Here is a 27,682-nt window from a genome sequence, read left to right on the forward strand (position 1 = left end):
AGGTCAGATGGAGGATATTGTAATCAATATGTTGGGAGCAGTGGAGGATGGTGACTTGAAAAATTGAGGAGGACGGGAGACCTACGGTATAGGCGCGGAATGCACGGAGATGACAAAGGTTTTTTTCCAAAATCATCAAAGACAAATCATTTTAACCTAAAGCTTTTAATAAAGACATTTATAGTACAATATTATGGGGAATGGGAATGAGAGGGCTACTTACAGTGTGGGAAAGGGATCACAGCAGTGATTGAATGAGGGTGTGAGGCATGAGTTGAAGTGTTCAGGGGCTTGACTTCAGTGCAGGACAGGATTTGACTGGGAAGACAAAACGACACCACACTACACAGAGCTAAGAATGAGTTAGTCCAAGCAAGGAGTAAAATCAATGATGTTCAATAATGTGTTTGTGTATGTGATTGACTCTACATACAGTAATGAGAGAAAACAGATAGGGGTACTCACAGTACTTGGAGGGGAAACATTCAATGTGTCAGTGGATGAGCGGGCACATGAGACGCTGTGGCTTCAGTTCACGTCAGGAGAAAGTTGACAATGGTAGTGGAGTGGAGTAGTCATCACTTCTAAATCAGGGAACAGGAGAGGACTTAGCTGTAAATACAAATAGCAGATACATTCCAAACTAACTACGTAGTTTGTCTACGTAGTTAAACTCAGACATCTCAAAATTCATGAAGTCAAACAGATTGCACATCTCGCCCACTTGACACATCAAAGTAGCCCAAGAAACATTCCTGAATAAAGCCCTGATCATCCACATACCTGTCGATAACTGACAACTGCAAGCATACTGGTGCACCATAGGACCCAGAGCGGTGGGTCCTACCCCCTGGGGCCTGGAGTTCTTCCTTATGCGTTAACTAGGAAAACTAGTGATTACTAAAACTGACAGTGATTATTCAGTTTTTTATATTGGCTATAAAAATCGCTGTGTCAACCTCTCTCTTTAATCAAACTTTTAATGAATGATGCGATGGAAGCTATTAAATCATTCGGGAATTGTTTGACAGCCCAGAAAAGACAGTTGAATGTTCGATATGTTCAGCAAGTAAAGCATTGTAACATGCAATTACCTCTGCAAGCTCCTTGTAGTTGCTCTTGTTGGCAGATATTTCCCTCTCGTCGTGTCCTCATGCCCAAACACAGTGCTGTTGATAAGCTGTTGGAGAACATCCCTGTTTCTTCTTACTTTCTCGTTATGTTGCGCAGTTTGAATACACAGGCCTTCGTCATAATCAATGCAGCTTTTTCCCAGAAGCTTGAATCTGATGTGAGGATTCATATGCTCCCTGCTTTTGATTTTGCCGTTTAGCTAAACGATCGATGTACTTCAAGTCACTGTACCCACCTTTCAACCAAGATGTAGACTTTCCAAAAAGCAGGCAAGGCCAGCAATACATGGCTTGATGAAAGGCTCCCTGTTAACCAGCTATACATTTGATACCAGTTGGTATCGAACCCCCTCACCTTTCATCCTTCTTCATGAAACTGATCTCAGGCAGAGGTCGACCTTCACTTTCAATTCACCGCTTTTCCGTATACCCCAGAGAATGAAAGTGGTTCTTCAACAAAGTCATTTTCAGCAGAATTGGCCATTCTTGGAGGAAACTGCACACTCGCGCTGGTAGCTAGCTAGCTACTGAAGTTAGCAAAGCAAATTTAAATACATTGAACTGGACACAAAATAAAGTTCAAAAGCCAAAAAAACTATTTATAATAAACCTCCTCCGTCTCTTGTAATTTGAAAAAACTAATTTGAACTGAATAATATCAAAAGACATTCTCCACTGTCACTCTTAATCCAACAATGACACCAAGCTTCTCAACACATAGAACCCCCATAATGCTCTGTGGCACAATCCCAATACAACACCTAGGTAAATGCTCTAATCCTAATTATTTGATTGGAAGCACATGTCAATTCATACTGCAAAAGATTTGATTGGTTGGAGGACGTCCTCCAGAAGTGGTCATACTTAGCATGTAGGTCAATGGAAGGGGGTGAGCCCTACGAGCCTCCCAGGTTTTGTATTGAAGTCAATGTAGCCAGAGGAGGACGGAAGCTAGCCAGTGGAGTTCATGGAGGACAGAGGTGATGTGTTTCCAGGACTTAATGTGGGTAAAGAGTTGGGCTGCAGAGTTTAAGCATTTGGAGGGAGCTTGAGTTGATGCCGGAGATTAGAGTGTTGCAGTAGTCAAGCCGGGAGGAGATGAATGCATGCATGATGGTTAATTGCAGCAACCACTACTCTTAAAGGGCCACTGAACACGGCGAATTGGCATGTGTGTTTTTCTGTTGCTCCTGAGATTTCAGTCTTGGAGGTGTGTTTTTTGACCGTTTCCCCATTTGGTTCCCAGTTTAAAAATCCCCAGAATGAATTTAAGATGATTTACAGAAAATCTGTAATGAATTTTGTTGTGCAATTTTACATATAACTAAGGTATTTGGTGCAGTATTTCTCAAATAAAAAGGTGTGAAGTGTTGTCTTATGTAAATGAAGTCGGAGCTGCTGGGCAGGTCTGTCTCACTGTCTATGCTATTGGATAGAGAGCAATCACTGCAGCTGTCCACCCCATGTTAGTGGGCAAATTGACATCGTCAAATCGAAAAAGCAAACCTTTTTTTACCTGTTGTGACGCACGGATGTTTCAAACTCTGTTTTAGACGAGACTGACTTTATTACTGTACCAGAATTATCCTAGTTACACTTTGTAGTCAATTTTGACCCTACAATAACACATATTGATGCAACATAGGCCAGTTTGTATAGAATGTTACTCATATATTTTATAATTTCATTATTTAACTGCAGAAAATCCGGTGTTTCTACGTCAAACATTTTATATTTCAGTTTTCTGTGATGTATATAAAGTGTAATATTGGGATGCATCTTAAAATGATGTACATTTCTACTCTCTGACATGGTACAGGTGTCTTCTTTTTAAACCCATAACCATGTGCGAGGTGTATACTTTTTTTTCAAAGTAGATTTGTTTAACCTTTCTGGCGCAGGCGTTCCGCTAGTGACCCACCTCGATAACATCCGGTGAAATTGCAGAGAGAAATATTTAACATTCAGTAAAATACAAGTGTCATACATCAAAATAAAGCTTCACTTCTTGTTAATACAGCCGCTGTGTCAGATTTCAAAAAGGCTTTACGGCGAATTGCACACCATGCGATTATCTGAGGACAGCGCCCTGCATACAAAAGCATGAAAAACATTTTTCAACCAGGCAGGTGCGCCACGAAAGTCAGAAATAGCAATATAATAAAAGTCTTACCTTTGAAGATATTCTTCTGTTGGCACTCCAGAAGGTCCCAGCTACATCACAAATGGTCCTTTTGTTCGATAACGTCCTTCTTTATAACCCCAAAAACTCAGTTTAGCTGGCGCGCTTCATTCAATAATCCACCGGTTTCCCTCCTTCAAAATGAATCGCAAACGTTACCAATAAACTTCTCCAAACAAGTCAAACAATGTTTATAAATCAAACCTCAGCTACCCTAATATGTAAATAAACTATACAATTTAAGACGGAGAATCGTTATAGTCTTTACCGGAGATAAACAAAGAACGCACTCTCATCCACGCGCATGACAATAATTCAGCCAAAATGGGAGCCAGTTAGAAAAACTACAAATTCTAGCTAATTTTTCCAAAAACAAACCTGAAACTCTTTCTAAAGACTGTAGACATCTAGTGGAAGCCCTAGGAATCTGCAATCTGGGAGGATTTCGCCTCATAATAAACATGACAGCCATTGGAAACAGTGATAGGCTTAAATTATTCTTTTTTTGGATAGTTTGTCCTCTGGGTTTTGCCTGCCATATCAGTTCTGTTATACTCGCAGACTTTATTTTAACAGTTTTAGAAACTTGAGTTTTCTATCCAAATCTACCAATTATATGCATATCCTAGCTTCTGGGCCTGAGTAACAGGTAGTTTGCTTTGGGCACGCTTTTCATCCGGACATCAACTACTGCCCCCTAGCCCAAGGAGGTTTTAAGACTACCAAGAAACATTCTGTGTGACCCTGATTGAACCCATTGCAGTAAAAGGTTATTTATTTTAATTTAACCTTTATTTAAAGGCAGTCACTCTTTATACATTTGGATGCCATCTACCATAGCACCCTTCTCTTTATCACAGGTGACAGTTAACACTCACCACTGTATCTTGTATCAAAAGGTTGGTTGGTCCTCATTAAAATCCCATAGATTACTTCATTATACCCTTAAAATGCTCTACTACACAAACTTCCAACTTACCTAACTTTGTTGCTAACGTATAAAAGAATGAGCTACCAAACCCACTCACAGGATTGGTTAACTCTTGCGGTCCCTCTGATCTCAACCAGTTTAGGTAAATCCACCTTTAGTTTTAGTGCCCCCCCCCTCCCATTGTTGGAATAACCTATCAAATTCCTTGCATCTTGATTCCCTGGTGCCGCTAGGGCAGTTTAGAACTCTGGTGTTGAATTAAATAATTGACGATTGCAGTTGTTTCGATTGATTGTGGTGGCTTATTTGTTTCAATTGTGGTGTTGAGGTTATGCCTGATTATTTATTCTTCTTGTTTTATTTGAAATGTAAAATGTTCTTCCAGTTATGAGAAAATGTTTGTACTCAGGAATGAGACCCTGGTCTTAATTGGGCCACCCTGACTTAATACAAGTTCATTTTAAAAAAACAAGGGTTTCAGTGGCAGGACTGGAGAGGGAGGACCTGACTTCGGCAATTTCAGCGGCGGTGGAAGAATTAGGATTTGACAATCTGATTTATGGGGTCGTCAAAGGAGAAGGTGGAGTGCTGGATGATGTCAAACCATTCAGTGGCCACTCATGCCCTGTGGATGGGTGCATTGACATCCTATGGGAGAATAGCCATGGTAGCCAAAATAATGGCCTACCCAGCATTTCTATACATGACTCTAAGCATGAATTAATTGCTTAGTTAACTCAGGACCACACCAGTGTGGAAGCACATGTTTTCAATGTACTTTTTATCCCTCATTTACTTCAGTGTTTCCATTGTCTACCTTCAATATAAGTTTTATGTTGAGGAATGTGAGATATATCATCAGTGATCAAAACATACTGTACATATGTTATTCTGTAATTAGAATTCTATGAACATTGTGCTCTGCATTTAAAAGCAGAACAGTAGACTTTGCAATGCTAGCTTCAGAGTCCCTGCCACCCACCAATGGCCCAACAAATTACTTTTTTTTTTTACTGAATACTGTAAATATCCCTAGGGGCTTTAACATAACGCTGTAGTCCCTATACTTAACAGAGAGAAAAATATGAAAGAACTTCTGTATTCCATCTGTAAATGTGACATTTACTTTAATGTCCAGAACCAGTCACCCATAACACAACAAAGCAAACAAACCCTATTGGCTATTACAATTGCCATGGCAAAAAAAAAATGAAATTACTATTTCTACTAGCTGTGTTTCTCTGAAAAGGTTATGTGAAAAATGACAGCTTTTATGTTTGTTGAGTGGATACGGGTGTATGCAGTGGTGGGAAAAATCATCATGCTTGAGTAAAGGTAAAGATACCTTAATAGAAAATGACTTGAGTAAAATTTGAAAGTCACCCAGTAAAATTCTACTTGAGTAATAGTCTAAAAGTATTCCATTTTAAATATGCTTAAGTATCAAAAGGTACATTTGAAAAATATACTTAAAACATTTATTTTTTATTATTCCCTATATTTAGCAAACCAGACAGCACCATTTTCTTGTTTTTAAAATGTATGGATAGCCAGGGGTACACTCCAACACTCAGACATAATTAACAAACAAAGCACGTGTGCTATGAGTCCGCCAGATCAGACACAATAGGATGGGAAGTTCTCTTGATAAGTGCGTGAATTGGACCATTTTCATGTCCTGCAAAGCATTCAAAATGTAAAGAGTACTTTTAGATGTCAGGGAAAATGTATGGAGTTTAAAAAGTACTTATTTTCTTTAGGAATGCAGTGAAGTAAAAGTAAAAGTTGTCAAAATTATAAATAGTAAAGTAAAGTACAGATACCCCCCAAAACAACTTAAATAGTACTTTAAAGTATTTTTCCTTAAGTACTTCACACCACTATCTCGGTTTGTGTATTTCACCAAAATCAAATTCTATTGCATATTGTTGGACGGATATAAAGTAGGTAAATCGGTAGGTAAATCAGAATTAATACAATGCATATGCAAGGCCTAAGTGTGTTGTAGATTTCCGTAGTGACAGAGAGAAAGGCTCCAAATAAGGCCATAACCGTACAAACCGTGGTAGTGTTTACATGTACAGACACTGCAACATGACCATTTAGTAGCAGACACGCTATAGCGGAAAACATGAGGCCTGTATAGAGTGAAAGGGGAGCTAAGAAACTGAACAAGCCCACTAAGCCGTTATCTCTGGGGAGGAGGTAGTATACAACATGGGGGTCTTGACCCATTTGGACCCCCATCTTTGGTTCCCATGAATCCTTCTCACATTAGAGTCTCTGCGGTCGGGTCAGGTCTGCACAGAGCCTGCTGTTGGAACGCTTTGACCGCTGCCCGACCGCAGCTGCCGCAGGACCATTACAGAACCACAGTTTTGAGAGTTGAAAACACATCAAAGTCAATGGTGTGGAGTGGCAGGTGACCTGTATAGCAATGGACCAATGGTTTTCCATGTACAGCAATGGGACAATGGTTTTCCATGTCTAGGAATGGGACGAGACACTACTACTGTATCACACCATTCTATCGGCTATTATATATAAGTATGGATATTTTAGGCTCTTACTGACCTCTGAAACACGTGCCAATGGCTCATGCACTCAACTTGGACTGGATAAACATGTCAGGGGCATTATTATTGAGACCTAAGTCAGTCTATATCTGAGGTGATACAACATTTTGATTGGGTGCTTAGATTAGGAATTTGGCGGTCACTGTGTAAGTGGCTGAAAGACAATTTGTAAGTGTTGATTGGAGAAATACACTTCAACAGAATACAGTGCATGGTTGGAATGTGGAGGCCATGTTGCTAGTTTGTGACAGTTTTGTCCGAAAGCCAATATTTTGATCCATAGCTACTGCTTCTTATCAAAATTAAAATAGTTGGTCTGTGTACACAAACAGAATTGAACGTGTTTAGTGTCTTGCCAAGACCTGAATCCATTTCCTTGAGAAACAGAGATGTAAACATGTGCAGGAATCTCTTCTGTCAACCGCAATCACCCTAAAAGGTCAAAGGTCAGTAAGACAGTTCGTTACAGAGCACTGCTAAAGACCAGACTCCAAACAAACAATTGTGATAAACATTGTCTGCAAAAGTAGTGTCTGGGTGGCTAAGGACTCTATGCCCTTACTTATTTTATTTTTATCAAGTGGAATTTGTGTTGCCAGCATAGTCTACTAATGAATCCTCAGTCAAGAGTTCACTGCAATTCAAATTAAATGTAGACTGATTTTACACACCATGAATAATCTAAATAAGTGGGTCTGTTTGTTAAAAACATAGATGCTAGATACTATAGTGGCTTTAAGGGGCAAAGTAATATATGCTACCTGCTACTTACCATTCAGGAAATGAAAGGTTTGCATGTTCTATACTGCATTTGTGAAGCTAGTGACATGACTAACTAATGACGAGAATTTTACCCAATTTTTCACAGTGAGGAAAAATTACAAACTGAAACATTCATTACACATTTGCTGCAAGTCATTACTAACACTCAAGTCATTCATTATGTGGGTCCACTTTGAAGCATACTCGGGGCTCAATGGAAGTTTACGATGCGTCTTGTATTGCTTATTTTGTTATTTGATCTCACTTTCCAATGGATTCAGTAGTATTTGTCTTGGGTCTCTCTCTCTCTCTCTCTATGATGCATTGAGATGCAGGCTGACAGCTATAAGCTCAGACAGAGCCATTCATCCGAAGCTGGAATATAATAACATCACCTGATATATGAAGAGGATATATGAAGAGCGGGCTCCCTATTTATTTTGCTTATTTCCCCTCGCCCGCCTTTTTATCGAATAAAATAAAAAAAAGGATAAGAAACGCAGGCACATTCTCTGTTATGCTGAACCCACTATTTCTGCTTCACATCTGTCTGCCCTAAATGATTCCCCCCCCCAAACACCCCTTCTCCAAAACGATGAACAAGCAAGACTGACAACTTTGAGAGAGGCCGCAACCCTATTTGAATATGGCAGATTGTGCCGATGTAAGCAATCTGCAGGTGCGTTTTTTAATTCGCATCTACTTTATTTAACTTCAAAAGGAAAGCAAACAAACATCACCAGATCAAAGCGATAATTACTTTGTGGCATCCCGAATCCTAAAATGGAAATAATCTCATTCAATGTACTTTTGAAAACTCGGATGGGGGCAGAATTCTGCTCCTTTGAAAATCTACTGAGTTTACTGAAACTAAACCAGGGCAAGCCATAAGAGCATTGTTCCCAATCATGGTAAAACAATAAATGTAAAAAAGGACATACGGTAGGCTACTTATAACATGCAAAAATATCTGTGTCTGAAATACAGTATATGAATGTTTTTGGCTAAATATACAGTATTCTTGGTAGATTCTAAGCTCATTAAAGAAATATGTGCTGACCAAAAAGTGGATTCTCTATATGCTGTTCAACCACATTCGCTGAATAGTTCAAGGAGCAGAAGCCTGTAGACATATACCAGAGGGCAAACCTGTTTTTGTTTCCTCAAAATGTAACAACTCAGATGGAGATAATAAACCTTTTGCCATCAATGTTTCTTTAAGAAAAAGTCCTGCACTAAAAACTGTACATCCCTGTACAGGAAATGAACAATTTGTAAGCCGTGAAACGGCATAAAAGTCTGTCACGGACTCCATGGAAACCCAATTGGGTGTATTACCTTTCTCTTTCATGGACAGTCAGTCGCACACCAACCAGTTTGTAGTGTGAAAGTCGTTTTGAGCGAGAAGTCATTCAGCTGTCTGGCGCCTGATGTTACAGGAGGCATTTAGTCATAGTTAATTTAGACTGTATTTTCTGTATTTTGTAGAGCACTATCCCCGAGGATGAGCTAGAGAGAAAGCAAACTACCGAGAGAGAAAGCAAACTACCGAGAGAGAAAGCAAACTACAGAGAGAGAGAGAGAGAGAAGACTATTTTCATGCCAAAGCAGAGCTCTCCATCAACCTAGGGGCCAGGCTCAATCAGAGGGTTTCTGTACAATCAGACATTCACCATTTGCTGTCTCCCTGTGATCTTGACATGCCGATAAACCGTAATTAAATATACGGCCCCGCAATCACCAGGCTAATCTAATCTAGCTGTTGTTAGCCACCTCCTCGCATCAATGGAGGAAAACATCCAGGAGAAGGATGATTGGAGGTCGAATGTCCAGCTGATGGCTGCATGTTTGTTCAGTTGCTCAGGTAACTATGGCGCCCTCTCTCCCCTGTCTTCGGAGGGATTATGACAAGCGGAGGGGGGGAAAGTCAGTTGATTTAAGTGAGGAATTAACTGCACACTGAAGCAACACAAAATCTAATTTGATTTCAGGATGATAGATCATCCTATTTCTTACCCAGGAGGATCTGTGATGAGCAGATCATGAGTATGTCCACTCAATCCTAATACCTGGTGGGCTTGTCTCATTGTATCACATTACATAGCATACCTAACTCAACTTATGTTACTGTATCAACATCAACAGATTTTTTTCTTTCTTCTTTGAGTCCCTGTCATTTAAACCCATCTCAAATCAAATCAACAAAAAAAAGGTCATACGCGCCGAATACAACAAACCGTACAGTGAATGGCTTACTTACAAGCCCTTAACACTTGTTTTTCTTAAAACTGCATTGTTGGTTAAGTAAGAAATTGATTAGTAAAGAATAAAAAATAAAAGTAACATAAGTAAGGAGCAGCAGTAAAATAACAATAGCGAGGCTATATACAGCGGTTACCGGTACAGAGGCAATGAGGGGAGGCACCGGTTAGTCAAGGTAAAAGGTACATGTAGGGAGAGTTAAAGTGACTATGCATAGATAATAAACAAAGAGTAGCAGCAGCGTAAAATGGGGGGAGGGGGGTAATGCAAATAGTCTGGGTAGCCATTTGATTAGCTGTTCAGGAGTCTGTTCAGGAAACATCTTTGTATTGATCACATTGTGGGAGAGGTTGTTGTCTGGCTGGCTCCCTATAGATTGTCTCATCGTTGTCGGTGATCAGGCCTACCATTGTTGTGTCATCGGCCAACTTGATGGTGTTGGAGTCGTACCTGGCCATGCAGTCATGAGTGAACAGGGAGTACAGGAGGGTACTGAGCATGCACCCCTGAGGGGCCCCATGTTGAGGATCAGCGTGGCAGATGTGTTGTTACCTACCCTTACCACCTGGGGGCGGCCCGACAGGAAGTCCAGGATCCAGCTGCAGGGGGAGGTGTTTAGTCCCAGGGTCTTTAGCTTAGTGATGAGCTTTGAGGGCACTATGATGTTGAACGCAGAGCTGTAGTCAATGAAAATCATTCTCACATAGGTGTTCCTTTTGCCCAGGTGGGAAAGGGCAGTGTGGAGTGCAATAGAGATTGCACCATCTGTGGATCTGTTGGGGTGGAATTTAAATTGGAGTGGGTCCAGGTTTTCTGGGATGATGGTATTGATGTGAGCCATGATCAGCCTTTCAAAGCACTTCATGGCTACAAACGTGCATTTAGGCAGGTTACCTTAGTGTTCTTGAGCACAGGGACTATGGTGGTCTGCTTGAAACATGTTGGAATTACAGACTCAGTCAGGGACAGTTTAAAAATGTTAGTGAAGACACTTCCCAGTTGGTTTGCGCATGCTTAGAGTACACGTCCTGGTAATCCGTCTGATCCTGCGGTCTTGTGAATGTTTAAAGGTCTTACTCACATTGGCTACGGAGAGCGTGATCACACAGTCGTCCAGAACAGCTGATGCTCTCATGCATGTTTCAGTGTTACTTGCCTCGAAGCGAGCATAGAAGTAATTTAGCTCGTCTGGTAAGCTTGTATCACTGGGCAGCTCAGCATCTGCTTCATCTGACCACTTTTTTATTGACAGCCACTGGTGCTTTCTGTTTTAGTTTTTGCTTGTAAGCAGGAATCAGGAACATATAATTGTTGTCAGATTTGCCAAATGGAGGGTGAGGGAGAGCTTTGTACGGGTCTCTGTGTGTGGAGTAAAGGTGGTCTAGAGTTTTTTTCCCCTCTGGTTGCACACTTAACATGCTGGTAGAAAGTAGGTCAAACGGATTTAAGTTTCCCTGCATTAAAGTCCCCGGCAACTAGGAGTGCTGCCTCTGGATGAGCGTTTTCTTGTTTGCTTATGGCCATATACAGCTCATTGAGTTCGGTCTTAATGCCAGCATCAGTTTGTGGTGGTAAAAAGACAGCAATGAAGAATATAGATGAAAAGTCTCCTGGTAAATAGTGTGGTCTAAAGCTTATCATGAGAGATGCTCTACCTTAGGCAAGCAAAACTTTGACTTCCTTTGATTTCGTGCACCAGCTGTTGTTTACAAATATACATGGACTGCCACCCCTGGTCTTACCAGAGGCTGCTGTTCTGTCTTGCCGAAAAAGTGTAAAACCCACCAGCTGTATGTTATTCATGTCATTGTTCACCCACGACTTAGTGAAACATAAGTTAATACAGTTTTTAATGTCTCGTTGGTAGGCTATACGTGCTCGTAGAGGCAGATTACCCACTCGCTGTTGAATCCTTACAGGGCACGCAGACCTACTTCCCCGATATCCCAGTATCTTTCTCCTGCGAATGACAGGGATGAGGGCCTTATCGGGTGTCTGGAGTAAATCCTTTGCGTCCGACTCGTTAAAGAAAAAAAATCTTACAGTACGGGGTGAGTAATCGCTGTCCTAATATCTAGAAGCTCTTTCCGGTCAAATAATGTGAAAAAAAGCACAATTGGTTAGGGAACCGTAAAACAGCAGCCATCTCCTCCGGCGCCATTACTGTCTAAGTACCTCCCTTTGCACATGTGGGCCATCTATCCCCTTTCCAGCTCATTGGGTCTTAGACCGTACCACAACAGAGGGGGGAGGGGTTGGTCACACATCCTTCAATCATAGTTTGTCATGTGTCATCATTCCTTTGGAAGAGTGTGAAAGTGCTTCCTTGGCTGTCAAAGTGGAGTTTTGGAAGGGTTTTATCATTTGGAACAGAGCATGATGCTTTCACTGAGACGTTCAGTCTTATTTAATCAAAATGTGTATCTGGGTTTTCCTGGAAGGTCAATAACGAAAGTCTTCCTGCATAGTGAAAAGGCATATTTGTTGGGGCTTTTTTCGCCCATGCTGTTAATTTTTATTGAATTGAGAACATTAAACGAAATGTGCGTGCTTGCAGCTTATGAAAATGTTGTTGTTTTTTACTTATCCTTTGCAAATCACATTTGTTTCATTCATCTATAGATATGGGTGGACGTTACACATAACATAATATCATTTGAAATTATACTATTAAGCCTTGTTCGCACTGCAGGCCTTAATGCTCAAATTAGTTTTGTTTTTCAAATCCGTTGTGGACTACTGACTGTCCAAACAGCAAGCTACAAATGACCAAATCGGATATGTGTGTGTTCAAACAGCAGTCATTTGCTGACAAGGCTACTCTAGTTGTCATAATAATGATGGATGTGTGTGCAGTGATGTAGGCTGATAGGAAGCACAAGCACCACCACCAATCACTCAGAAGTTACGTAGCAAGCTAAGGTGATAATGTCTTCCATGGACGTTTCCCAGTTGCTTTGAGTGTTCAAAGTCATTAGAGTAAGAACACTTTTAAAGCCCCAAATGATAAGACGATCCACATTTCAAACAAGTCCTTTTTGGCTAGCCACAGCAGTCAACTAGCTTAGCTAGATAGCCGTTTAGCTTTCTAGCATATTCACTAAATTGTTTGTAAACAATTAACACGCTAGTTAGCTACTTCTTTTATTTTATTAAGTAGCATCCATATTTGTTATAACAATATATTGGATATCACTCATGTATGTTTCCCTGTACGTTCTCGTGCTCATCTGTGATGGATTAGGATGTTTTGCATGTGTTATGTCATGCTTAAATAATGAGCATTCATGTACGAGTCGGGTTCGAGGATATATTACCAATCCTCCAGGAACATCCTCTGAGATTTGAAACGGTTTGTAACTTCCCAAACCAAGCCATGCTTATATTGTAGCACTGTTGGCAGTGTATTACCCAGTCTCTCAGCTGCCACACTAGTGATTACCAATTACCTTCTCTGCCAGTGTAGTATAAGGCTGCAGCCCTGTTGGTAATGGTTAATATCGCAGTAATAAATTGTAATGAGGATTTGTTTGAATATTACTGTGAAACATTTGTAATCCTCTCGGTTCACGCTGCTGCCCTATTGCATACTAAGACAGAAGAGCAATTTCAAGTTCTCTCGCTATTCGATTAAAAGAGTACATCACTGCGGATATTTGTCATCCCAACTTCATCTTGGATAAAAGCGCCTTTCTGTTACTTTTTCATTAGCATACTCACGAGAGAATGAAATTAGTTACATGAATTATACTGTGACGAATAGTTTCACTCGTTTTATGGGTGTCCTTTAGTTGGATGGTCATACATTTTTATTAGAAAGGGATGCCATTTGAACTGTAACGTGTTATGCAGTGCATATTATGACTGGGTTTTCAACTATAATGTCACTAGTTATGGTATCAAGAGCTTTAGACTTTTCTGGTTTAGCAAATGTTTTTGTTTTACGATTGATGGGCTTGTTATCTCTTACCTGTATGTAAGTGGTTTGCACAGTTGGAGCTAATGGACCTCCTGATGTTCTTAACTCAATGAGGAGATTTCAGCATGGGCTTAATTTCCACCCAAGTCAATGTTACATCTAAGTCCAGTTAGGGAGTCAATGAATAGATCACAATAATTTAGCCAAGGAATAGAAGGGCAGCGTGCCGGAGTCACCTCTTCAATGTTGACGTTGAGACTGGGGTTTTGCGGGTACTATTTCATGAAGCTGCTAGTTGAGGACTTGAGAGGCATCTGTTTTTCAAACGAGACATTCTAATGTCCTCTTTCTCAGTTGTGCACTTGGGCCTCCCACTCCTCTTTATATTCTGGTTAGGGCCAGTTTGCTGTTCTGTGAAGGGAGTAGTACACAGCGTTGTACGAGATCTTCAGATTCTTGGCAATTTCTCGCATGGAATAGCCTTCATTTCTCAGAACAAGAATAGACTGGCGAGTTTCAGAAGAAAGATCTTTGTTTCTGGTCCTTTTGAGCCTGTAATCAAATCCACAAATGCTGATGCTCCAGATACTCAACTAGTCTAAAGGCCAGTTTGATTGCTTCTTTAATCAGAACAGTTTTCAGCTGTGCTAACATATATGCAAAATAGTTTTCTAATGATAAATGATCCTTTTAAAATGATAAACTTGGATTAGCTAACACAACTTACCATTTGAACACAGGAGTGATGGTTGCTGATAATGGGCCTCTGTACGCCTATGTAGATATTCCATTAAAAATCAGCTGTTTCCATCTACAATAGACATTTACAACATTAACAATGTCTACACTCTATTTCTGATCAATTTGAAGTTATTTTAATGGACCAAAAAAAATATTTTCTTTCAAAAACAAGGACATTTCTAAGTGACCCCAAACTTCTGAACAATCTGGATTGTTATGGCAATACAATCTTGATCTTTTTTCTAACTTCTTATCCAGCTCCTGAATCTATACAACCCCCCCCCCCAAAAAAATAAAAAAATAAATAAATAAAGGAAGTTGGATGTATACACTGGTCCAGGATCATCAGTTCATTGGGGATAATATTTATTCCAGGCAGTTAGACAGTAAAGCGGCCCAGGCAGGCTCTCGTCGGCTGTGCACCTCATTATAGGGGGAGCTTACGACTTTGTCTGCCTCCCTTTCGGAAGAGGTAACGCTCCAGTAACTCTCATGCTGCCTCTAATTGAATACTACCCACTTCATTTTCCCACCACTTCAGACTTATTGGACACACTTCTTTTACATTTATTTTAATCTTTCCCTCCTAAAAATGCTGTGCTTCTCAATAACTCTGGAGCTACTGCCAAGGAATACGTATATCTGCATCCCAAGGAGTCATTGTAGTAACATATTCACTAGCATAATTGATTTTGGGGTTCACTGATGCATAGCTAGAAATGCTTTCGCGAGGGCACAATTTGTCAACTAGCCATACCGACGTCTCACAAATATGGCAATTATCTCAAGGGAGATAAAGAAAAGTGTCTACCAAATGAGTGTATGTAAATTAAATGTGCATATATTCTACATTAGTCCACATCTGATGTAGCGCAAAAGTTTATGACACATTGTTTTGTAACCCAATGCCTAAAGTATCATGATCTTTTGAACACGTCTGATTTTATGTTCAAAGGTCATATTAGTGATTGAGACATAATGGCAGCTTATCAGTTTTTTTTCCATCCATCATATTTATAGCACAGTTCACAGCGAGGAACAAAGCAGTATTAATCATGACTCACGTTGAACCCATTATGATTTTCATATCTTACTCCCTCCGGTTGTCTATATATAGGAGCTACTTGTCTAGGTCAAGGCGTTCTTGATTGCTTACCGTCTCTCGCTTAAATGCCATCTCCAGTGTCACACTCAGCACAGGTCAACGTGACATTTCACCGCAAAGTCATCCTGTTTATGTTGCAATGTCATAAAGGGCCCTGCACCACAACCGACCTTAGGTGGAAGCTACATGTATATCACCAGATACTCGCTATTAGGTTTGAAACAATAGTAATGGACTAACCTGGATAAATAAAAGGTTAAATAAAACATATCTTTAATGCCCCTATTTTGTTGACTCTGTCATGCAATTCTGAAAAGTGAGCTTGCCCCTATCACTCACTGTTTGGTTTTTGATTAGCAGTGGTGTTACAACCTGGCTCAAGATTGTAACAAATAATGGGAAACCACACAGATTAAAGGAATACAAATAAATCTATTCCTTAAATAAAGTAAACACACAGCAATATTCAGATGAGGCATGAAGGTCAGTAAATTAGGTGTCAACTGCAAAAGCCACAACAAAACCACCAAAGGTAATTAATGGAGAGAGGAATCTCTCACTGAATGGGGAAATGCCAAAGCTGAGCATTCACAGGTGTGCCCCATCAGCACTGATGGCACTCCCAGCTCCGCCCACCTCTCCTACTCCACCCACCAATCTCCTGCAGGAAGTAAGCACAGCAAAACCCAACAGGCAGAGTAGGGAGGGGGTGTCACAGTGGCTAAGTTAGCTCAAGCTATTTAAACATATCCAACAACAGTTTATCCTGGCCTCATAGACTACTTTCATGGCAAGTGGAAAAGTAGAGGTATGTCTTAAAAGAGTAAATCTATCCACAGCTGTGAGTTTAATATCTGTACTATCAACCAAAAAACCTTGGCCTAGATCAATGTAATCGCACAAAGTCTCTTTGATGTATGCTACTGCAGAAATACAGTGTGCAGAACACATGAGGTTTGAGGGATAATCTCAGGAGAGAAAAAAATAGGCCTACCACTACAAGGTTAGCCAAAATTGGCCTTGTGAGGGTTGATGGAAGCAAACGTCTTTGCATGTGAATATTTTGTTTCTTTGTTCAGCCTCCACTGTGTTCATGTGCTCAGCTTGTGCGTAGTTAGTCCTGCTCAGTGTTAATGTAACGCATCTCATTAAACCTATCACTCTCTTTTGTATAGTTGCTTGTGGTGCCTGCTGCCTATTGCTTTGTCCTTTTGAGAAAATTACATCAGAACCATTTTGTGAGACCAAATGTGTTGTATGCCCAAGGGCTCTTTGCAAATATTTAGTTTTATGTTTTATTGTTTGTTTGGCTGTTGCACATTTTTTCCATTAAGTCTAATTAGAGTGTATTGTTCCTTATAAAACGGGTGTGTCTAATCCTTAATACTGATTGTTAAAACCACATTCCAGCCGGTGTGTATTCCACAAGCTACCATCGGCTAAGTCTATGACGTTATAATATATGACTCCATATGACTGCGCAATCCACTGTCTCATCAGCCCAGCCAGGCAATTTATAAAGGTAGCAACCCTAGATTTGTGTCGGGACTATATCTTGTGGAAGGATGAAATTGTATGTATACAAATAATGTTTTTATTGAAAATATGTCAATCATTATTTGAATATGTTGGTAACCCATTGTATAAAAGTGATAATGACCTCGAAGCCGGTGTTTGAAGGATATGTTGGCACAGTTTGCTGGCCCTCAACTTCATCTCGGGCCTAATAACACCCATGGCAATATACTGTATCCTCAAAAACACCAGCTTCTCGGGCATTATCACTTAATTCAGCCGTACTGCATGATCCATTCCTACTGCATGATCCCTTTCCAATACAGTTTACATGATGTGAATGGCTGATGGCAAATGGTGCAATGATTTCAAGATGTAATTTTAAGAAGTTTACTTGAAATACAGTGCCATGTTTACTTTCATTTGCTACGTACAAACTGCAGTATTTTGCTCCAAAGACTCAAGTCATTAACCCAAATGAAGGGATAAACAGTGACATTTGTGGAATGGTTGAAAAACGAGTTTTAATGACTTCAATCTATGTGTATGTAAACTTCCGACTTCAACTGTACATGCCAGGCACCATGTGTTGTGAGAGCTTGATGATTTTGGAGAGGGAGAGATGATACCGATTGCAACAAACGCTTCCTTCAAATCTTGATGAAATACACCACGCTACAGAAAGGGATTAGCAATTTAATTATTTCCCTTTCTGTTGTCATTTGAGGGCCACTTCCCCCTGCTCACCCGGACCTAAAATAACTTCTCTCACAGAATCGGTTTCACCGATCTGTGCAACCTTTGCAATAATCTATGGCGGAGTCATTTCCCGGTCTGTTTGCTATCCGGTTACCATTTAATTAATAAGGCTAATTTGTAGCTGAGATAATCCCAGATAGACCAAGACAAGGGTTTATTCTCAGAGACGGAACCCTCTATACTTCACAGAGCTGAATTTCACAGAGCCAGCCTCTGAAAGTACATGGCTGTGTGGGAAGTCAAAATCTTGATAAAAGAATGCCAATGGTAACCTCATACAGTACATAGTTGTGCAGACTCAGAGGTGGACTGTGAGGGGTTCAAGGGATTTTTGGTTGTACAAAAGGTAATTCCACAAGTTGCCATTTCCCAGGCATTTCAATGGGGCACACAGACGTGGGCACAAGGCAGCCCCTTCCCTCGTAACCTATGCTAGTTTAGGCCAAGAGCCCTGAAGAAGGCACTGCGTGCAGAAACATTGTTTGTTATACCCATTAATTGTTTGGGAGCATAATTAGAGTGTGCAATGTTCTTTATATATTTCTATAGTTTAGGCCAAGAGAATACTTCAGAAAAGTTTTGGGCCATTTTCCCTAGGTTGACATTTATGGGGCAGTTTGATGAGGGCACACAACTGAGTGGTAACATATTTTTATTTTCAAAAACATCCACATTCAAGTTTAAAATCTGGGGAAATGCAAAAGCTTTACAATCCAATCTTTGTGCCATGGTTGCTGAACCATATCAGCCATTGTCCCTTGTGAAGCATAGCACTGCCATGATAATGAGTGACAGAGGCCAACGGCTCTGATGCTAACTTTGATCTTCACGTTCCAGTGAATCTCTGGTGAGATTTGTGATTATACTACATTATCTTTACAACCTTGAGTCTCTCTGATCCCTAACATAGTAAGCACATTTTGGCCTAGGGGCAATGTTACTGCCTGAGAGTGGAGATCAGTACTATTGCCTCATAACAGACGTTAAGAAGAAGTCAGGTCACTGAGACAAAGGGGTTAACAAACTATAGTTTTGGCAAGTCGGTTAGGACATCTACTTTGTGCATGACACAAGTAATCTTTCCAACAATTATTTACAGACAGATTATTTCACTTATAATTCACTGTATCACAATTCCAATGGGTCAGAAGTTTACATACACTAAGTTGACTGTGCCTTTAAACAGCTTGGAAAATTCCAGAACATTATGTCATGACTTTAGAAGTTTCTGATAGGCTAATTGACAACATTTAAGTCAATTGGAGGTGTACCTGTGGATGTAGTTTGAGGCCTACCTTCAAACTCAGTGCCTCATTGCTTGACATAATGGGAAAATCTAAAGAAATCAGCCAAGACCTCAGAAAGAAAATGTAGACCTCCACAAGTCTGGGTCATCCTTGGGAGCAATTTCCAAATGCCTGAATGTACCACGTTCATCTGTACAAGCAATAGTACGCAAGTATAAACACCATGGGACCACGCAGCCGTCATACCGCTCAGGAAGGAGATGCGTTCTGTCTCCTAGAGATGAACGTACTCTGGTGTGAAAAGTGCAAATCAATCCCAGAACAACAGCAAAGGACCTTGTGAAGATGCTGGAGGAAACAGGTACAAAAGTATCTATATCCACAGTAAAACGAGTCATATATCGACATAACCTGAAAGGCCGCTCAGCAAGGAAGAAGCCACTGCTCCAAAACCACCATAAAAAACCCAGACTATGGTTTTCAACTATACATGGGGACAAAGATCATACTTTTTGGAGAAATGTCCTCTGGTCTGATGAAACAAAAATAGAACTGTTTGGCCATAATGACCATTGTTATGTTTGTAGGAAAAAGGGGTCACTTGCAAGCCGAAGAACACCATCCCAACCATGAAGCACGGGGGTGGCAGCATCATGTTGTGGGGGTGCTTTGCTGCAAGAGGGACTGGTGCACTTCACAAAATAGATGGCATCATGAGGCAGGAAAATTATGTGGATATATTGAAGCAACATCTCAAGACATCAGTCAGGAAGTTAAAGCTTGGTCGCAAATGGGTTTTCCAATGGACAATGACCCCAAGCATACTTCCAAAGTTGTGGCAACAAGGCTTAAGGACAGCAAAGGCAAGGTATCGGAGTGGCCATCACAAAGCCCTGACCTCAATCCTGTAGAAAATTTGTGGGCAGAACTGAAAAAGCATGTGCGAGCAAGGAGGCCTACAAACCTGACTCAGTTACACCAGCTCTGTCAGGAGGAATGGGCCAAAAATTTCACCCAACTTATTGTGGGAAGCTTGTGGAAGGCTACCTGAAACGTTTGACCCAAGTTAAAAAATGTAAAGGCAATGCTACCAAATACTAATTGAGTGTATGCAAACTTCTGACCCACTGGGAATGTGATGAAAGAAATACAAGCTGATATAAATCATTCTCTCTACAATTATTAATTTCACATTCTTAAAATAAAGTGGTGATCCTAACTGACCTAAGTCAGGGAATTTTTACTAGGATTAAATGTCAGGAATTGTGAAAAACTAAGTTTAAGTATAATTGACTGAGGTGTATGTAAATTTACGACTTCAACTGTATATTTCATTCAAATCCCCGGTGTTCTTATTCACTGTGAAAATACAGTATGTTTTGTTTCCCATTCCGGGGGTCTCGGCTCAACCATAAGCGTGGCAGCAGATGCGGGATTTTGGACGTGTCAGAGGTGACTTAATGCTTTTGCGTACAAAGCGATGGAAGAAAGACAAGAAGATGTGAAATTCCACTCTGTGAAGAAAAAACATCCCAACTCACGGGACATCAAACAAAACAGTGTTCTGTTCAAATGACAGTGCACACATTTCCCATATGCTGTGTATGTCACGTCTGAGCCTATTGGATGATTGGCTCCATGAATCCATACCGCACAGAGAAACATCAAACCTGTGCATGCCATAATAAAGTATTTTGTCCCTGTCAGTACTGGTTTTTGTTTAGTCTATTTTGGCACTTCCTCAGCCATTCAACATGTTCCAGATTCTTTTGAAAAAAATATATAGATAAGAGCGCATGGTGCCAGGAAAGACTCAATGAGTAGACTGTTTAATAGTGCCAATGTGAAAAGATGAACTCTAGATAACAAAGTTGGCTCTTGTTTGGTGAATTGGAGAACTGGAGTCTTTGAGCTACAAAGTATCTGGTTAATTATTTAGAACAAACACACCATTCCTATACCATTACCCCTAAAATAATTTAGGAGAATATAAACTGTATAGAGCCGGTATCATATATTTGTGCTCTTACAGTATACTATTCTTCAACGAATACCTAATAAACTTGAGTGGTGTATGCGACTCTGCGCCATGGAGTCTTCCAGCAGAACTAGTGATACAGGGGTAGGTGTGTATATCTGCTTTGTATGTGTGTGTACGTGTCTCCAGCTGGGCTCTGAGACATATGGCTGGGCAGATGGTCTTGCACAGTGGGAAGAGTGTGTCTCTCTGGTCGGCTGGCACAGCTGGCAGAACCTGGCAGCGCCTTGGGCACCTCTCATTGCCAGCCAGCCGGGTGGGTGTGGGAGGGTGGGCAGACTGCCACAGAGATACAGGAAAGGGTTGGATTGACTTTGTAACATAACATTTCCTCATTTAAGTCAAGGAATGGAGGCACCAAAGGAACCCGTAGGGCTGTGGACAGATGCATATAAGTGTGCCAATTACGTTTCAACGGTGTGGTCATAGACTAAGTTTGTGAAGTAGTGTCCGTGTAGGGGAAAAAATGCTAAAAGTAGTTGCTCATCACTAACTTTCTAACTATTGCAATCCATGTATCGTAAATGTCAAAACATGGATGGTTTGAGAGGCCATTTTGAACGGTCTTCTCCATGATGATGGATTCCAGAGACAAATATCGGGCTTGTACTTATCTGTAGGATATTGTGACAGATATATGAATATTAATGGCTCCTTTTAATATCTATGTCGTGATGGTCATCCCCTTGACAGACCTTGTCATGATATACTGTATCTCTATGAAAGTCATATGAATTGTGATATACAGTATCTCTGACAGATATGAATGATTATGTATATTGTGGAAAAACATCCTAATTAGAATGGCAAATGAACTTGAATGTGAATAGTTTTGGAAGCTGTTATCTCAGGACAGAAGGTTCCTCTGTGGTTGATTTAATAATTTTTATTCATATGCAAATGAAAAACAGGGTTTGTTTTACTGGCAAATGTCCAGTGGCACTGGCATTGGCATTGGCAGCTGTCCTAGGAAAGTAAATAAACCACAAAAAAACGTGTCAGAATTATAATGTTGGGTGTGAATGTTGATGAGTAGTTTTTTACCATCGATTCTGACAACTCTAGTGCATCACTAACTTAGCGCAATACCTCAATTAAATCTGGAGTCTCCAACCTTTTCTAACATGAGAGCTACTTTAAAAAGAGGAAACATGTTGTGAGCTACTCTTTTTTATATATATATAGCTTTCAAATAGGCACATTCCTCTCTTCTCCTGTACCCTGCAACTCTTCCCCGGGTCCTTGGCGAACAAGATATACTATGTATATATGTGGACATCCATTCAAATGAGTGGATTTGGCTTTTTCAGCCACACCCGTTGCTGACAGGTGTATAAAATCAAGCACTCAGACATGCAATCTCCATAGATAGAATGGCTTTACTGAAGAGCTCAGTGACTTTCAACATGGCACCATCATAGGATGGCATCTTCCCAACAAGTCAGTTTACCAAATTTCATAACATTTCTGCTCTGCTAGAGCTGCCCTGGTCAACTGTAAGTGCGGTTATTGTGAATTGTAAACGTCTAGGAGCAACAACAGCTCGACCGCAAAGTGGTAGGCCACTTAAGCTCATAGAACGGGACCGCCCGTTCTATGAGCTTAAGCTTTGTTTTATTATTTGAGGAAAAAATATGACATTTTATTAGGAATGGGAAGTCAGACAAAATTATATGGGTTTATTTATATAATTAATATGAATTCGGAGGGCAGAAATGATTAAATATTAAAGCATTAGACCTCTCACTAAAGGCTTCAGTCATACAAACTGGTTCTCTAGCAAATTAGTAAGAATGTCTCACCCTATGTTCAAAAATGGCTTTTTCACTTTATTCAGATTACACCTCTCACTTTCAGTTATTAGAAAAGGAAATCATCTCCCAAATATCGCTATTTTTAAAACAAGCAATGGAAAATGCTGGCCCTGACCAAACCGGTAAGTTGCCCCTCACTAAAGCTGCACTGCTCCACATGACTGGACTTATAGTCGTCTTCTCACCTTTTAGTGCTCTTATGCCCATCCCTTAAAAAATGCCATGAGGTCTGAAAGTCGACATATTGTGCAATTATACATTTTTTCTAGTGCTTGCTAACTTTTTTAGCTAAAGTGTAGTCAGTGGCTAGCTACTGTAAGACAGAGAAATGGATGGAAGAAGTTCAACACTTTATTCAATTCATTTCGATACAGCACATGGATTGATTCATCATGAATTGGGCTCAGAAGGTCTCTGGTTGCGCTGGTGAACAGTAGCTGATAGTGTCAGCTAGAGACGATCAGCGGGAACTTCCTGCGGGAATTTGTAATCTTGCTCAGGTCTTCTCTGTTGCTAAATAGCATGTTGAATGTTTTAGAGTAAAGTGATGCGATTATATTAATACAACTCACCTTGTCCGAGAGAGAATTTCATGGTTATCCAAACTTCACGTCAAGGTAAGCCAACACCAAACACATAAAAACCTGCTTGTAAAATTCACAGTGTGAAAAGTGAATGAAGAAAAAAAACAATTGGAACCATTTTTGTGTTTGACCGTAAGGATTTATGGGTATTATGAAGCATCCACTGTGCCAGACTATTCTGTTCTGGGTTAGATTTTTCCTGGTTTTTAATTTTTTTCTTCTCCGCTTTACTCTAAATATTACAATTATTCATTAAGAAACAAAGAAAATGTATGTTCTCAGTTAACAAATGTAGATTTTTTTTGTACAATTCCATTTTAATTGCACATTAAGCAAGAGAGGTATGTGTTAGCCTAGTGATGTTTCTGCTGTTAGTTCTACTGCTGCAGCACATGTCATAGCAGAGTTTGCAAAACAGTGGCCACCCAATTGATACAAATAATCATGATATCTTTCTATCAGGTAAGCCTACTGGCAGTTCACATTTAATTGAGAAGCTTTTTGGGGAAAGAAAGTATTTCTCTCTACCCACAGGACGGTTATTATTAGCATCACTACCAAATCACACCAAACAGATGGGCAATACTGCTGGAAATGAATTGTTACGCTTGTCTTTTTCAGTCAATAGTGGCCAACCAGGAGTGGGATAATGTCAATGTGGCTTTGATTTTTATGACCGTTTGGGATGGAGCACACATAGCCGCGGGAAGTTGGGATGCTGAGGTTCCTGTAGCACCCCGTGAAAAATCAGAAAACGTTTTTAAAAAGTAGTGCACTGGGCATTTACTAGTCTTGTATAAGCGGACTGATATAGCCATCTGTAACGCGGTCCAAAACATTACAGCAACCCCACCCCCAAACATCTTCCTGTGGCTATGCTTGGTGAGCTACTCATAGGTGGCTCGCGATCTACCTGTTGCACCTTATATTAGCACATTAGCTACTTAATACAATATATTTGTACATACACAGTGACCTGAAAGTAGTATTAGAAATACTTTCCCCCCTCTTTTGAAAATGTAAACTACAAGTTAACGTGACAAACACAAAACCAGGTCTCTGTATTGTTTCCCACTATCAGCTGAGGAAGTCGCCGTCGTGACCTCATGCTGGGCTTGTGTCAGATGCACCCGCCTGTTTGTTGCTATCACTCTTGGAAAAAACGTTTCCCTTTTCCCAGGATGCCTCTGGAGCTCCTGCCACAGACCTCATCCTCTTTTCCATGCACCCGGACCCAGGCGGGTGGCCAATCGAGGGGAACAGGAAAACAGATGTCCAGTGAAACCGCTCTTTCTCCCCTACTGTTGGGAAACCTCAAGCTGGGTTGTGCTGTATATCCTGCCCCATTCTACTGGATGTACCATCAACCTCAAGGGAGGAAACAGCGGTCTCTTTCAAAGTGAGTGTGACCGTGTGGACTTTGGGAGGGACGGAGGCGGATGACGAGGATGGCACTGAGCAGATGTTAGTGTGGCAGATGCACCGCACCCCATGTAACACGATTGGAGACTTGGGTCTTAGTTCCTCTGAACTGACATTTTGATGGCCTACATTTTTAAACCGTTGTGTCCTTGAACCTTAGTTTTGAGCTTTGGTCCCCCAGAAGCCACCGCCGCCTAAGATACAGATCTCTATCCCCATGGTTCTAAGACCTTACTAAGACTGTCTATGCAGGCATCTTGAAATGTTCTGTAATGGAGAAGTGATCTGTAGTGGAGAAATGTTCTGTTATGGAGAAGTGTTCTGTTATGCCACACACAACCTCTAAATAACGAAAAGGGAAACATATTGAAAGAGAAATGTACTGGAGGTGGAAAAGGCCCCTGGGGGAAAACACAGTCCTCATTAGTGTTTCATTTATTAGGTTCAAATCTCCTCATCTGGAGAGGCCACAGAACGGTAAAAATCCCCTCTCATTTTTATGATCTGTCAAGCCCACTGGTTTTATAGGAGGGAGACAGCAGCCAGGCACCTCGTCAATGGCAGCTGCAATAAGCACAATTGCATTGTGAATGGTTTGTTCTCTCACTCCCCTTTTCCCAACTCTTTGCTCCCTTGTATTCTCCCCGTTGACCCTCCTTTCTTCTGTAATTGTCTTCATTTAACCTGTTTCTAAATGTACATTTGAGTAATTTAGCAGACGCTTTTATTCAGAGAGACTTAAAGTAGCAATTAGGGTTAAGTGCATTGCTCAAGGGCATATCAACAGCTTTTTCACGTAGTCAGCTCAGGGATTTGAACCAGCGACCTTTCAGTTACTGGCCCAACGATCTTAAGCACTAGGCTACCGCGGCTAAAATCTTTTTAATGTTTTAATCACCCATTCTTTACCTCCTGCTGTCATAATCACTCTTTCACTTCATTAATCTTCTTATGTTTCTTACGTAAGGATATGCCATAGAGGTCGTCGCAATATGAAAGGATGAGATGGATTAAAATACGTTTCTCCCTGGAGAATAAAAAATATATATAACAGAGCAAAATGTGTCGACCTTATGTGTCTGTAATCTGTGGATATTATTGAACTTTAGAAAATAATGGGATAATAAATCAAACATTCACCTCGTATAATGTATGAGGACTGCCTATAGTTAACTACAGTAGGCCAACTATTAGCTTTTCCTTGTTTAGCCTGAAACATCCCAGAAACCATTGCATCATTTCATGAAACAAGTGTTTACATTGTTAAATGAATGCTGGAGGGTGGGGAGCTAAGAATCTTCCCCTTCAAGGTTAGATAAAATATAGCGCTTTTGCTAATTAGCCACGTTGAAGGTCATGTTATGCTAACTTGGTTATTTGATATTTCTGCCAATTAGCAAGTGATTACAGTTTGCTGACAGTTAGTTAATACGGCCAGAGTACAACTGCTCTGTCTATTCTCATTCCAGTCACCCACGAAAACAACTCACAGTGAATCTAACATTCATGGATCACATGTGAGGCTGTCCTAACATGGACATTATAAAGGTGAATGGTAGGTTTTGATAGACTTGTTATTTAGTTATGAGCAGTTTTAGAGAGAGACACTACATGACCAAAAGTGTGCAATTGTCTAGTTAATTTCATGCAATTCTACTAATTTTGTCATGTGACAGGGAGATTTGTTTTTTGCATTTTCATAAATGGTTGAAGAGAAATGTTTTTGATATAATATCTGAGTGAGAGTGAGTAACAAAATCAATGAGGCCCCCCAGTCCGACCATGATTACAACAAGTTTAGATAACAGGCTAGACAGACTTACCAATCTTACTATATTTAGCTGACATGGGCAAATTGAATGACCATCAGCTACTGAAATTGCAAGGGGAAAGCTGCTGATTAGCAACCAAATTTTGAAATGGCACCTTGTGTATTCTACTATTCTAACTCTCAACAGCAAGTTGAGACTCTGACTGAGTTCCTAAAAAAAGAAAGACCCGCGGGCTGCCAGTTGCCATCCCTGTAGTGGACTGTGGACTCCACCAGGGATGTCCTGCATTACCACCTGTAAACACTATCTAACACCAGCTTGAATTGTCCTTTACAAGGTTCCATAAACAATCTATTAACATTCATTTTCTACCTGTTAACTTTAATGAGAGTTGAAGAGATGGTCGAGAGACTGTAATATGAATGGTGTTGATCGTCTGCACAAGGGCACTCTCTTTGGTCTTTATTAATATATAAACTGGCACTGATTGTATCCACTCCCTTGTACAAAATGACAGGGAGTAAAGGAGGGAGAGCTGAGCTCCTCAAAGGGTGGTAAAGAAAGGAGGACATTTTGGATGTAGACAAACTCAGAGGCTCTTACAAAGGTCCTGTGAAATACTTGCAATGGTGTGATGAGTAACTTTACCTAAGACCTAAAAATGTGCGAAAGCTCCCAGACCTAATGCCTATTTGGGCTTTAGCATTGTGGGATAACATAGTCTAAGACAGAGATCTGGTTCAAACTTCCAGCTGGTCATACAGTGCCTTGCCAAAGTGTTCATCCCCCTTGGCGTTTTTCCTATTTTTTTTGCATTACAACCTGTAATTTAAATGTATTTGTATTTCATGTAATGGACACACATAAAATAGTCCAAATTGGTAAAGTGAAATGAAAAAAATAACATGTTTTTTTGTAAA

The sequence above is a fragment of the Oncorhynchus tshawytscha genome, linkage group LG13, assembly GCF_018296145.1.
Source record: "Oncorhynchus tshawytscha isolate Ot180627B linkage group LG13, Otsh_v2.0, whole genome shotgun sequence".
In the NCBI taxonomy this organism is placed as follows: Eukaryota; Metazoa; Chordata; class Actinopteri; order Salmoniformes; family Salmonidae; genus Oncorhynchus; species Oncorhynchus tshawytscha.